This window comes from Eptatretus burgeri, chromosome 8, assembly GCF_056783735.1.
Source record: "Eptatretus burgeri isolate ZD-2024b chromosome 8, Ebu_testis_v1, whole genome shotgun sequence".
Taxonomy (NCBI): domain Eukaryota; kingdom Metazoa; phylum Chordata; class Myxini; order Myxiniformes; family Myxinidae; genus Eptatretus; species Eptatretus burgeri.
In genome coordinates, this window is record NC_140968.1 from 103,254,083 (window position 1) to 103,269,474 (window position 15,392).

The 15,392-nt window shown below is 43.5% G+C and overlaps 1 protein-coding gene across 2 annotated transcripts in view; it reads right to left on the reverse strand.

Annotated features, from left to right (window-relative positions):
* LOC147022455 (riboflavin transporter 2-like) overlaps window positions 1-15,392 on the reverse strand; it is a 59,592-nt gene that overhangs the window by 43,118 nt on the left and 1,082 nt on the right. The window contains exon 1 of one of the 2 annotated variants that reach the window (XM_085893351.1): window positions 5,008-5,134. The exons of the other annotated variant lie outside the window; for it this stretch is intronic. The gene's annotated coding sequence lies outside the window, so the exon portion shown is untranslated. Of the gene's footprint in view, window positions 1-5,007; window positions 5,135-15,392 lie in introns of those variants that run through there. 2 annotated transcript variants of the gene reach the window in all.

The following is a 15,392-nucleotide window of genomic DNA, read 5'->3' on the forward strand; positions in this document are numbered from 1 at the left end:
GTACAAGGTTACATGTGTGTTCACAAAAGTGATGAACAGTACAAAGTGGATCATTTGGAGCCCACACACTTTTAAACAATGCACATTTTGCTTTTGAAGGTGGAAAAAGAAAATTACATTTTAATCCGGGAAAAAACGGTTCGTTTCAACAAAGCCAGAGGGTTGTCAGCAAACCCTGAAATATTCTCAATTTTCGTTTTCCTTTGTGCGATAAATCGACTTGTTTTCTGTGGAAATGAGAAAATTGGACAAAATCACTTCCAGTGGACGTGTTTTGGATTCGAAGCCAAAAATAAAAACTTTTAACGTGAAGTTTGAAGAAAGCTTGGAGCACAATTCACAAAACCAACCAAACAAAGGGATCAGGCGTGGGCACTCAACATAATCACGTGACGAGGTCTCGAGAGGTCCACACAAGGGACATTGGTCAGGTAAAACATGGAGAAGGGAGGGATAGAGAAGGGAGGGATAGAGAAGGGAGGGATAGAGAAGGGAGAGGAGGGGATGGGAGGGATAGAGAAGGGAGGGATAGATAAGGGAGGGGAGGGGAGGGATAGAGAAGGGAGGGGATGGGAGGGATAGATAAGGGAGGGGAGGGGAGGGATAGAGAAGGGAGGGAGGGGAGGGGAGGGGCAGAGAAGGGAGGGGAGGGGATGGGAGGGATAGAGAAAGAAGAGGAGGGGATGGGAGGAATAGAGAAAGGAGAGGAGGGGATGGGAGGGATAGAGAAGGGAGGGGAGGGATAGATAAGGGAGGGGAGGGGAGGGATAGAGAAGGGAGGGAGGGGAGGGATAGAGAAGGGAGGGGAGGGGAGGGATAGAGGAGGGAGGGGAGGGGAGGGATAGAGAAGGGAGGGGAGGGGATGGGAGGGATAGAGAAGGGAGGGGATGGGAGGAATAGAGAAAGGAGAGGAGGGGATGGGAGGGATAGAGAAGGGAGGGGAGGGGATGGGAGGGATAGAGAAGGGAGGGGATGGGAGGGATAGATAAGGGAGGGGAGGGGAGGGATAGATAAGGGAGGGAGGGGAGGGATAGATAAGGGAGGGGAGGGGAGGGATAGATAAGGGAGGGAGGGGAGGGATAGATAAGGGAGGGGAGGGGAGGGATAGATAAGGGAGGGAGGGGAGGGATAGAGAAGGGAGGGAGGGGAGGGATAGATAAGGGAGGGAGGGGATGGGAGGGATAGAGAAGGGAGGGGATGGGAGGGATAGAGAAGGGAGGGGATGGGAGGGGGAGAGAGGGGAGGGGATGGAAGGGATAAAGAAGGGAGGGGATGGGAGGGATAGATAAGGGAGGGGAGGGGAGGAATAGAGAAGGGAGGGGAGGGACAGAGTATGGTCCCCATGGATGGATGGAGTGAGAGAGAAGGGAGAAGAGGATGGGGAAGGGAAAGGTAGTGGAGAGAGGGAGGGTTGTCCTGGACATGCGTTTGATGGGGGACTTGATGGAAAGCCAGGGTGGTGGGAGGGGGGAATGGGGAGGGGGGGCAGGAATGGGAAGGCATTTGGAGATACATTTAATCATTATGGGTTTGGGGGCATAGACGCCTATAGAGAAGGACTGGAACCTCACGATCTCGGGATCCATGTAAGGGTTTTTGAGGACAGCGAGTTCAATCGTGTCATTTTCAACACCACCTGAGGTCATCTTCCAGGTCAAAAGGTCATATTTCAAGGTCAAATTACTGAATTTTGGTATTTTTTGCCCGTTTTTTGTCCAACTCATAGAGGAAAACCTTTGTAAAGTCGATAACAAAACATGACATTGTGCACCTACTTCACCTACTTGCTGATTTCTATCATCGTTAACTAATGTATGTTTTGTTTGTTTCTCTTTCAGAAACTGTCCAGCTGGTGATCTCACAGGATCTTTGTGTTGTTTCCTGCTTTGGTGACAATATGCCACGTCGTTTTAGAGGAAACTATGATGGGACGCCTTATGTAAAGGTCATATCCTTCCCAAAAGATCCCGAGGAGAGGGAGAGATGGATATTGGCAATGCCAAATGAGAAAGAAAGCTTGAGGTGCTTAAAGGAGATATATATATATATATATATATATATATATATATATATATATATATATATATATATATATATATATATATATATATATATTTGTGAGACACATTTCAATTGTGATTGGGTGTCAGTTCGGGGTGGCAAACGACCCAAAGAACCCCCATCAATATTTCCTGGAGTACCGAAATCAGCTTTGAAGCAGGTGACTTCAGCTCCACGCCCAACATCATCTTCTACGTCAGAATCAAGAGCTAAGAAGATGCAGGCAGCTGATGAGGCTGCAGACAATATCCAAGATTTCGACCACTTCTGTGCTAAAATCAGCTCCTATTTTCCTGGCTTTGACATCATAAAAGACCAGGAAAACTTTTACCTATCAAGAACTGATGCTACTGGACAAACTGTCAAGCAGTTCTTTCATTTCCAATAAGTTCACTCACCTTTTGGATTTCTATTCTTGAACAGAGTTGAGAAAGATGGCATTGAGGTGCCCAAATGACTTTTTCCTTTGCAGAAGAACATCCTGCTCTCAAAATGGTCCCAGATTAGATCCATAACTGACCAGGTAAACATCTATGAATGCACAAGCAAGGAAATTCTTCAGCTTGTAATAAGCCAGCTCTGTGGATGACTGAGGCACATGAGCTTCCTCATTTCACCTTCCTTCTGTCGCAGCTGCATCTTCTGGCAGAGAAAGACTTTGACTACGTTCTTCCTGATATATTTGCAGATGAAGCCTTGGAAAAGTTTTTCGGCCAAGCCAGGCAAAGAACGGTGGAAACTTTGACATTGACGTTGTTGACATTATGGCTGCAGCTAAAATTGTAAATTTGCAAACACTCATTAAGCATGACATTATGCCCGAATCTAGTTCTCGTGTGATAGATTGCGACAAGAACTGTACAACTTCCATAAATCCAGATGAGCGCAGTGAACTCATTGAAGAGATTACTCCTCAAGACACTCAGGATCTCTTGGGGTCTGACGATGCCTTCAGCATAAAGGTGTTTATTTGGCCGGACACCTTGTTCATAAATATTAGCTAACATTCTATTTTTAGAATGCTATCTTTAGCTAACATTCTATTGAAAGCTCATGTCCTCAATGTAAGTGACAAAGAAAAAGCTTTGGGATGCCTCAGGAGGCAAGAAAAGCTCTCCAACTAGTGATAGACATAGACAGAGTTGTAATAGGCATCGTGTTGTGACATGCATATAATGTTTATGTAATACAATATATGACAATAAATATCAAAGTTTGACAGCTCTACACACTTGCATCATATTGCAATCAGCAATCTCTCACCGTTTATGAGTTAGACACAAAAACGGGCAAAAAATACCAAAATTCAGTAATTTGACCTTGAAATATGACCTTTTGACCTTGAAGATGACCTCAGGTGGTGTTGAAAATGACACTATTGAACTCGCGATCCTCATAAACCCCTATATGGATCCCGAGATCGTGTCTCTCGCCCTTCTAGAAGTTATTTTAGCCCCGGACTCAAGTTAATCCTTCAGACTCGAATAACAAACCCCGAGCCTGGGAGGTTCCAGTCCTTCTCCATGGGAGTCTATGTTTGGGGGTGATAAAATAAATACATTGATGATTATTAAAACTTGGTATTAAAATAAAATACATTAAACCTGAAGTACAATGTACTCAAATATGATATGACGTTTTAAGTATGTATCCATTTGGAATTAACATAATTATATTTCTCCTCTGTATGGAAAGATCACCTGTATATTAAATGTGTAAACAGGTTGAACTTTGCCAGTAAGTTGAATATAAAGAAGAATTCCCTGTCATTTTTGAAAGCTATCGAAATAATATTTTATAAAAGACACAAACAAGTTGGAATGTGGATTTGAGAAGGTGTCCAGATGTATCCACTAAGCTCTAGTCACTTCAAGATAATATATCTTCCCAGTTTTGGGAGAAGTAGGCTGACTTTTTAACCTACATAAGATGGAAACTTGTTTTAATGGCCATTAGGGTTGGCGTTTGATGTCATTCCAGCATTCTGTACGATTAATATGTCTGGATTTGAATATGTGTTCCAACCATTTAAGCAGGAGCTGTCAAAGAAGACTGAAGATAAGGTTCACCTGGAAATTGTCAAGACCGGGCGAACTGGCATCAGTGCCAGAAAATGATAAAAACTGTGTCTTCCTGGAAACTATATAAAAGACGAAGATTCTCCAGTTATGTGGAGAGATCTGGAGTGAATCTGTCTGTCCAGAATTTCCTGTGTGCGCACATTTAAATCTGTTTGTTTGTTCAACAAATGTTTTAAATTGGACTGACGTTGTGTGTCTGTATCGACACAGTGAAAGGAGGGAATGGGAAGGCAGTGAAGGTCTGGTCAGGTCAGGTATGGGAGCATGCACAAGAGCAGCGCGTCGCTGCGTCCACTTTCCTCCGGTACTCCAAGGGCCTCCGACTGGCCATCCCTGCAGGCAGATGCCTGGCCCATCCCCACCTCCTGAAGATGTCGTCATCTTCTTAAACTATGTTTATCCCACAAAGCTATAATAAATTGTATTGTAGCTTCATGGGATAAACATAATTTTGAGGGATGTCTCACCAGTGTAACACATCATTCCCTGCGACGCCATCCCCCGTGAGTTACTTTCAGAATGAAAACACAAACAGCATCTATTGATGTATCCAGTAATTACCAGGTCACCTCATATAGACATGACACAATAGAAACATTCAGCGCATCTTCATGTAAATCACCATCTTGCTGCAAACAGCACCATATGAGCTGTTACGGTTTCAAAACGCTCAACATAATCTACCTGTACATAGGAAAGACGTCATGTCCTGTGACTTAAGTGTAATTATCAGCTCGATACATATGGACCAATTACACAATGACATCACTCACCACATCTATTATCAGCTGCCGAATACAGCATAACCCGTAAAAAACCCCCACAAACAATGCGGACACTACTCACCCCTCCCGCAGTTACCCACCATGCACGCATCAAGCTTGTAGGAGAGCGTGCCTCCGCAGACCACAATGCGGCCAAGGCATTCCCTGCAGAACTCGTGAGCCTCGTCGAGGAGAAGGGGTACCTGCTGGAACAGGTCTTTATCACTGATGAGACTGTCTTATCTTGGAAAAAGATGCCAACCAGAACGTTCATCTCACAGCACGAGAGCAAAGCAGCCGGCTTCACGGCCGCAAAGGACCGAGTATCCCTTCTCTGCACAAACGCCAAAGGGGACTTCAAGGTAAAGCCCATGATGCTCTGCCGTTCCTTGAACCCACGTGCGCTGAAGAACAAAAACAAGCAGGCGCTGCCCGTGTACTGGAGGGCGAACAGGAAAGCATGGGTGATGTCTGAACTTTTTACGGACAGGATCCATACGTTTCGTTCCTCAGGTCGAGAGGTACCTGGAGGGAAAGACCCTTTTGTTCATGGTACTCCTGCTGCTTGACAACGCTCCTGGCCACTCCACGGACCTGAACGGTGCATTTTCATCCTCATCATTTTGCAAAGTTATGTGTGCTGTGTTTGTTTAATAAAAAAATGAAATGTTACATGTTGTTGTTCTTTGCTTCGATGTACGGTACGATATGGTGGAGACTAAAAATGCATTCTTCAATACACTGGAAACGGTATGTAGGGTTGTCGTGTTTTTTTTATTTTGTACGCATCTTTAAAGAAGGATTTTTAAGCCTTGAGATGATTGAGACATGGATTGTGTGTGTGTGTGTGTGTGTGTGTGTGTGTGTGTGTGTGTGTGTGTGTGTGTGTGTGTGTGTGTGTGTGTGTGTGTGTGTGTGTGTGTGTGTGTGTGTGCCTTTCTGAGGGTGAATGGGCAAGACAAAGGATTTCAGTGCCTTTGTACAGGGTATGGTTGTAGGTGCTAGGTACACCTGTTTGAGTGTGTCAAGAACTGCAACGCTGCTGGGTTTTTCATGCTCAGCAGTTTCCCATGTGTATCAAGAATGGTCCACCACCTAAAGGACATCCAACCAACGGCAAGCCAGTGGTCAAAAACGGTTCATTGATGAAATAGGCGAAAGAAGGCCGACATGAATTGTGTAGATGGACTACAGTTAGTCAGCTGACAGTCCAGCACAACATTGGGCCGCTAGATAAAAGTGGAGCAACGTTTGAATGTCACAGGATATCTGAACATCATTGCCAATCAGGTGCATCCCTTCATGGCAGCAGTGCATCCATCTGCGCACGGAGTTCTTCAGCAGGATAATGCCCCATGCCACAAGGCTAGGCTTGTCCAAGAATAGTTCCACGGACATAACGGTGAATTCAGCTTCCTGCAGTAGCCTGGCCAGTCACCAGATCTCACTCCAACTGGGCATCTGGGGGATGATATGAAATGAGTTTTTCAGAATAGAGATCCATGACCAGAAAACTTGACACAACTAGGGGAAGCATTGAAGTCAACATACCTGTGGTACGCTTTCAACACCTTGCAGAGTCCATCACGGGCGTACCTAGAGTATTTGGCACCTCGGGCCCTTCCTTTGACAACTCCCCCCCCCCAACCCCCGAAATTAATAATTATATACAGAAAATATAGTTTGCATTGTTTGCAGGTTTGCATCGCACAGGAAAAAAAAAATTTAAACACAGAAAATATATATCATGTTTGCACGTAAAATTTCAAGCGAATTACAGTACAGCAAGCAAGCTGTAGTGAGCAAATCGGAAATAAGAAAAATGCAGGACATTAAGACTTCAGCAAACAGGTAATACTGCTTGGCAATGATACAACAAAAACACATCTTCAACCACAGAGAAAACATCACCAGCAAGAATGTTCAAAAAGGTAACGAAAAATCCAGCATGAAGGAACGCCCGGCGATTACACGACCTCATTTCCATGGCGATGTTTTTCCTGCCCATTAACTATTTAATGGAGGAGATTAACTTTTCAGAATGGCTGCGAATACAGCACCGTAATGCAATTAACTTTTCAGAATAAGAGGGTTAACCGATAGAGCACGTCGAGCTACCATCATGGCCGAGACGTGTGTGCAAGTGAGTTTAAACCGACGTCAACCCAAAGAACGAATCATGACCTTTCCGACAATTCAAAATGTCCTGGTAACTGATGGAAGCTGACTTCTAATTGGTGGAGAAAGCTGATGACAAAAACAGCATTTTTGGGATCGCGCTTCATATTCAGGGGTTCACACAATTTTTTTTTTTCATGAGATTCTCCAATGAGTACCAGCAGAGATGGTTTGGTACTCACACAAAAACAATTGTCCGTTTCGAGCATGCTCGTCTGCTTTCCCAAACGCCACTCCGATATTATTAATGCGTCACTCAGCTTTGTATGCATCTTACTCCTCTGAAAGCACTCTCTCTCTCTCTCTCTCTCTCTCTCTCTCTCTCTCTCTCTCTCTCTCTCTCTCTCTCTCTCTCTCTCTCTCTCTCTCTCTCTCTCTCTCTCTCTCTCTCTCTCTCTCTCTCTCTCTCTCTCTCTCTCTCTCTCTCTCTCTCTCTCTCTCTCTCTCTCTCTCTCTCTCTCTCTCTCTCTCTCAGAACGTTCACTCCAGATGTTTCGAGAGAGAGAGAGCGCTTACATTGCCACTTTTTTTTCCTGTATCATCCCTCTATATGGAGTACTACCATAACGCATGATGTGTGTGTGGTGTGTGTCAGTGTGAGCGTCTCCTCCATAACTCCAAAACCATGAAACCTAACGGCCTGAAACTTTGCATGCATAACAAAGTAGATGAATGAAAATTGAGTGTTTGGGTTTATTTAAACACCCCTTTTTGAAGATAATTAACGGCCTTGTTTAATTATCTTTTATCAAGGCATCATCTTTGGTCAGCCCCTTTATCAGCCAGCTTTCCCTTGCTGGGGTCTTAATTCACCATTTTAATAATGCCTTGACCAATAATTGATTAATTAATAATAATTCACTAATAATACCTTGACATAAACAATGGAACAGGCCACAAAGGTTTCTTAACGATAAAGCGCTCATTTTTGTTTTTTCTTCACTTTCCTCATTCATATCATTGAATGCCTCATCTTCATTCCTATGAATCGCTGGATACATCTCAATGCTTATATTGTAAATGCCCGGAGATTCCAGTGTTCATGGCTGTATTTCATTTCCGCACATGCGATAAGCTCAAGAATCTCTTAGCCCGAGTCGGATTTCAAAATTTAAACTTCTTAATTGATCTGAGCAGCAGTTCCGACTGCAAAACAAACAAAAAAAAAAAACAATGTTCATTTGTCCAATTCGGACATTGTTTGACACTCCGGATGTCAGTTGAAATCGCATTTCAGCTGTAATGCTCATCAACGTGCAGAGTTGTATTCACACATTATTTGATACTCCGGACTGTGGTCATCTTCAGATGCATCCAGATGGTGATTATGTCCGGATGGTATATGTCTATAGACGTGTCCAGATGGTGTTGTGTCCGGACGATGTGTCCGAGTGTTGTTTGGCTGCGAATGTGTCCGGACAAAGTTTGTCTCCGGATGCGTTGGGACGGTGTTTGTCTTCGGATGGTGTTTAGCTCCGGATGTGCCCTGGCGATATTTATTTCCAGTCGGTGTTTATCACTGGGCAGTGTTTTTCTCCAGACGGTGTTCATCTCCAGACCTGTCTGGGCAATATTTATTTCAGGGCAGTGTTTGTCACCTGACGTGTCCAGGTGGTGTTTATCTTATCACCGGGAGAAAATGTATTTCAGACATTATTTTGTTTCCATCTTCACTGTTATTCTATGCAGAATAATTTTGCTGAGAGAGTATGAATCGTCATTAATGCTCCACCAAACGTCTGCCTTCCCTTCCCCTCACACTTACCTCCTCCCAACCTCCTCCTTCCCCAGAAAACTCTGGACGTTTATAAGCATTGCAGCTGAAATGTGATAAGCTCTAGATTCTAGAATCTCTTAACTTGAAGCAAATTTCAAAATTTAAACTGCGGTTATTCAATTTAGCAGCAGTTCTGACTGCTAAAAAAAAAAGTGTTCATTTGTCCAATTCGCACATTGTTTGATACTCCGGACGTCTGTTCACCTCCGCTCATCTCTGGACGGTGTTCAATATGACCCAGCCAGCTGTTCCTTATCAACTGTTTCGTTGAAGTGCTTGCTTGAGTGCTTAATAGCGGTGGGTATATTGATTCCAAAGTAGTCGATTTAAACCAAAGAATCGAGAAGTGAATCGGAAAAAATGTAATTCCTACTTCAGAGAAAGAAGCGGTTTTTGGGGGGGATTTTTTTCGTCCCTCTTGGGTATGTTCCGGTTACACATGGCCTGGTAATGTACTAATTGAAAAGGAACATGCCCCTGAGATGTCCTGTTTACAATAGAACAGGAAAAGCAAGTCACTTGCAAACTAAACATGTCCCAAAGGGTGTTCCTTTTAAATGACTAGCAAGGCATTTAGAGTTGGCCAGTCAAGCGTGCAGATTGTTTTTCTGATGGATGGGTAGGCAATACATTGACTGATAAAGCTTAGACAACATGTCGTTAAGAAGGTCCAGAAGTGCAGTTTGGACTATTTTGGGAAGGTTAAAGAAGACGGTCCAAAAGTTACGAGCTCACTTTAGTCAATGGACGGTGCTCATTACTGTAATACGTCCAATATGCAAAAACATTTGAAAATCAAACACCAGAGAGAGAGAGAGTGACCTTATAGTGACCGTTGTGAATGCGGATTCAAAGAAATAAAAGTCTGCAACAGCAACAAGTTCGCTTTCGCAATTGACGATTGAAAGCACTTTTGGCCCGGTCAAGTCAGGTCAGGTCAGATTAGATCTGTGACTTGCCGCAGGTACCGTGTAAACCTGTACGAACGTGTTCCATGGTCGGGTTGTCGATGACTAAACCGTCTCCCCCACCAAGTTTCTTGGTGAGGAGGGTGTATGATATGGATACCCAGCAGGATGAAGAACACAACCTGTCAAAGGGTGGCCGAGCTCCTTGTGAGCCAACGGCCATCCATATCTAGTGCCCGACTGTGTCTGCAGACATCCTACTGCAGTTGGGTTACTTTTTATTTGGAGGTTGGTGGCAGGATTTGCAGTCTGGCAGGCAAGCAGGTTTGCAAGTGGCAGGATTTTACATCATTTTACATCTCTCACTCCCAGCCACATAATGGCACCCCCTTCCCCCCGGAGTGTATCGTGCCATGAAGTGAGGTGTTGCTCTCCCCATCCCTTTCCTCTCTCTCTCCCTCACCCCTCACCTGTCTCTCTTTATCTCATTCCCACCCCCTACCTCCTCCCTCCTAGAGTGGAAAGTGACATATGGTGAGGCGTCACTCTCCCCCACCCCACCCCTTCCTCGCTCGCCCATCTTTCCTTACTCCACTCCCTACCTCGCTTCCCCACCTCTCCTCTCTCAACTCTCCCTCTCTCTACCCCCTCTCTTTCCCTCTTCCCTCTCTTCGTATTCCCATCAGCGAAGCGACGGGTAATGTTTATCTTGAAATATGTTCTTAATTGTGGTAATCCAACAGATCCCTGGCAATTCCGGGTACCTTAGTGGGAGGAGAGAGGGGAAGGGTTCATGTGGGAGGAGGGAGTGGAAGGGGTGGGTGGGAGTCTGGAGGGAGGGGCTAGGGTGGTAGGAGGCAGAGGAAGGGGTGGGAGGAGGGACCTGGCGTTGCCCGTTTGTATGTACATATATTTTTTTGTGATTATTCCCATTAGAGGTTTGTATGTTGTTGGCAAACATGGTATTGGCTGATATTTGTGAGGTTGTCGGGTTTCTGGATAAGCTTGCTGAATGCTCAAGTGCAGTGAATGTGGAGAGCATGGAGTTGCTTTAGCCAGAAATTTGAAATTCTGTCTGGGCCAGGCCTTGTAAAGTTTGTCTTGTTTTTCCAGTTGTTTTTTTATTTTATTTTTGTCAATTTTCACTCATACCATTTCATCTGGAATCTGAGACATTGTTTTTTCTTTTAGCTTATCTGAAATTTAAATTCCAGGTAAGGTATTGTCATTGTTCACCATTCGTTAAGCTCCTATTTTAACTTGTCTGGCCAAACCGCTGGGCCGATCCGGCTGAAATTTGGCAGCAACGTTCCTCTCCTGACTGGTAACAGGGATTGCAAAGCTCGTTCCGATGGCCGACATAGTAAATTTCTTCAAAAAATTTCTTCTCCAAATCCACCAGTCAGAATGCTACCAACTTCGGGTTACAACATTAGGCCAGGGTAGGGATGTTAAATTGCGGAAGTCATGCCGATCACGTGACAGGAAGTGTGTTAAAATGGCCGACTCGGTCAATTTTTGGGAAAAAATCGCACAAATTCCTTCAAAAATTCTCTCAGCCCACCAGCCAGAATGCTACCAAATTTGGGTAACAACATTAGGCCAGGGTTCTGAAGTTAAATTGCGGACGTCATGCCGATCATGTGACCGGAAGTTTGTCAAAATGGCGGACTCAGTAAATTTTTGGTAAAAATCACGTAAAACACGCAAGTCAGAATGCGACCAAATTTGGGTAACAACATTAGGCCAGGGTCCTGAAGTTAAATTGCGGACGTCATGCCGATCATGTGACCGGAAGTTTGTCAAAATGGCGGACTCAGTAAATTTTTGGTAAAAATCACGTAAAACACGCCAGTCAGAATGCGACCAAATTTGGGTCACAACATTAGGCCAGGGCCCAGATAAGCTCCAGGTCCAGTGGTCCTATTTTTCTTGTCCCAGTTTCAGATACATTCAGCCTCCTTGTTGTATATTACAACCAAGGGAATAAATGAGGTGGTTAAAAACAGTAGTATCAGTTACACACACATGTGTGAAAAGAGGGGTGAAACAATTGGTTCAATTTGTCTTTCTGTCTGTTGTCTGTCTATCTGTCTGTCCAAAAACATCAGTTTATGATCGAGGAACAACTTGATTTCAATTGCATGTTATATTTTAAACATGAATCGAAAAACGAACATGTAATTTAGCAGAACTTTGGCTCTGAATTCGTCCCGATCATGCATAGAGGAATGATTTTTGTTGGTCTATCTGTCTGGCAGTCAAACAAAATTAAAAATAATTCCCAACAGTAAACTTACTGTTTTCAAGGACGTCATAAAGGACACAAACAGGCAAGAACTACTCATGTAACATGTTAAATAAGGTGGTATAAAAGACACTGTATCAATAGCGGTAAACTTCCAAATTTTTTTTTCCTCGGACCTTTGAAATCTTTATATTTTACTAGACGACCCGTGAACCGGTTGGGTTCCCGTAGTGACAGCGGTTGATGAAAAAGTCATTTCAAAGAAGAAAAAAAAGAAGATAGCTCCAGCAAACTAAACCGCTGAGGTTGTTTGCATTGATCAAATGATCCCGAAGAGTACTTGACTGAATCGGGAACTGATTTTTTAATAATTTTTTTTCTTTGCCCAATTTGAACCAAACTTAATACTGCACACCACAGGAGAATGGTGAGTAAGGTGGGCCAAATTTTTTTGCGCTATCGTGTACCGTTTTAGCTGTATTTCGGGAACATACATACATACAAGATGAGAGTTTTAGTAATATATAGATCGATTTCTATTGAATTACAGAATATGCTTGAACACAAATCGCCTTTTTGTCACTTTCAAAAGTCTTCTGTTTATCACTACTTGGACAAAACATTACAGCGTTTTACATCATCTTGACCGATCAACTTTGCTGCTCGTTGACCCCGCCCACGTTCTTGTTGTGTTGTATTTTTCACTACGACTGCGATGACTACTATTACATCGAGAGAGTTAATAAAACACCATATTTTCCCTCGAGTTTTATTATTAGTATTATATCTAGTAATATTATTATCCAGTCCTCCCCCACCACCCCCCCCCCCATCCTCCTGCACAGTGGGGAATGGAGTTTTACAATCACTAAACTGTGTGTGTCTGTGTGTTTGTATTTTTTACCATTTAAGCTTTTGCCATCAAATTTTCGACACAGCTTTATTATGAGAAAATGGAAAAGACCAATTAATAATTTGGTCAACAGGTCAAATATCAGTATGACAGCGGCTAGGCGTATACCACTGCAGCAAGGATTTCACAGGTTCCGAGAAATGACGGATGACCATTGATTGAATATAGAAGCTTTCTTAAAGAGCAGGTTTTGGGTCGCTGATGACTTCGCGTGATTCGAAGGTTGTGATCACATTAATAATCGTTGGGCAATTATTTTCTTACATTTGAAACTCAAAATATGCTAAAATTAACTTTGAAGTCAAAAACTTTTGTCAGTGATCGAAAAACAGTCCGGAAGTTACCGAAGATGCTATGACGTCACGTTCTCCGAAAACTTCGTGAACATTCGGAAACAGCGTGTGAACAATGGCGAGATGCGAATCGGAGAGTGATTTCAGCGGCAATGAAATTGAGTGTGTTCATTCCGATATTGCCGAGGACGAGTCGGAGGATGATGGGAATTTATACTATGGAGTTTCTGGCCCTGAGCCATATAAATTTGAGCCACTTACAAGTGCAAGAAAACAGCCTATTTCGTGTACAAGTGGCAGGACTGACTGTCCGGAAGTTCACACTGACAGACTCCACCAGACAGATTGGTTTGTAGATTTTCATTTTCTTGTTCGATGCATAAAATAATGTAAAGTTTGATTCGTCTGTGACTTGATATAATAATTTTTAACCCTCCAGTCACTCAAGAGTGAGAAATAGAATGAATCAATAATGGACCCAAATATATTATACACCGTAGCCTTGGCGTTGAAGTCTTTCTGACAGCTGAGCTTGACCCCAGCAAAAGTGAACAGTTAGAACAAACCCCAACTTTCAAGAGACTGTTGTGGCATATCTATGTATAATTACAGAAATGTGTGTGTGTGTGTGTGTGTGTGTGTGTGTGTGTGTGTGTGTGTGTGTGTGTGTGTGTGTGTGTGTGTGTGTGTGTGTCTGTGTGTGTGTGTGTGTGACCGCTGTTTATCGACAACCACTAATTGATCTAATTGAAATTGGTCCAATCTAATTGAAACTTGCCAGGTATATTGCTGGGGACATGAGTATGCGCCTTTTCAAGGTTTGATATTAATAAGACAAGTGCTTCCCAAGTTATGGCCATTTACTTACCAACCAATGACAGGACACGTTGCTGCGTAGGCGTGGCCAATGGGGAAGAGATTCTCAGCCGTGCTCCCCATTAAGGGTTACAACGTACGGACTTCCGGAAAGTGTATTCTAATAATTTCTCGATTTCTTATGCGCATTTATGGATAAACACGATGCCCCAATCTAGTCGTCGTTTACGAGGGCGAAGGAACGGCCTGTGTAGTTGCTTGAAAGTGTTGTTTTTTTTTTGCACGTATGTCTTTTTTTTTTCTTTTCTTTTTTCTATTCTCTTCTCTTTGTGTTTTTCCTTACGACGACATTGCGAAAAGGCAAAATACGTTGGCGCTAATTGAATAATTGGCCATTAAAACTAAATTGCAAATAATCGTAGGTGACACAGTGTGAGAAGATGAAGCAGGAGCCAGCTGAGGAGGAGAAGGCTGAATGGTGGGCACAGCGTCACGCTTCAATCTCACTTGAGCAGTTGTATTGAAACCGAGCTCACTCATTGCGTTGCTTTCGTAATCTTCGGCTGTGAAATGGTCACCACAAATGACAAGTCTATCCAAAGGGTCCTCTTTACCCGTTTTCTTTGGGGGGAAATTCGCCCGTTTTGTTTGTACAAATCTTATCCATTGCCGGCGAATGTTTGATTCCTTCAGGAATCGGTGGGAGCGATTACCCGTTTTCCAGCCATTTTCACAAAACATGACGACACACGTACGAGGCATGATGTACAAATATCCAAATAACTTTGTTCCACAATAATTCAAAATAAAAAAGGATAATATAGGCAGTTGCAAGCTCAAAAAAAGCGAAAGAACGACCCGCTGAACTGGACACTTCTTCAATGAGCGAGTGAGCGTCCGCTTTGTTTTGGAGAACGTGACGTCAACATCCATATATGGCACGCGGCTGTTTTTTTCAACAGCCTCGAGAAATAACAACTTCGGAGTTAAATTTCATTAATTTTCCCAATAGTTAGGCAACCACAATAGTTTGCATCGAACTATTTAATGTACATATAATCATGTGGATAAATTTTCAGAACATGTTTGGTGACCCGCAACCTGCTCTTTAACACACCAAGATCCAAACAGATCGACTGCACAATAAGTGGAAGGAGGTGCCATTGTCAACCTATTTAGCGGTAGATCCCTCAGACGCACTCATCCGCATGGTTAGGCTCCTTCCTCTGCTCCCCGGGCAATGCTTCGCCCCTTGAAGGCGTCTATAGCTCCATCCATGGAGGCAATCATAGTTCCGCCCCCCTCTCTCTCTCTCTCTTGCAAAGTCTCTCGGTGAACCCGTTGAGATTTACA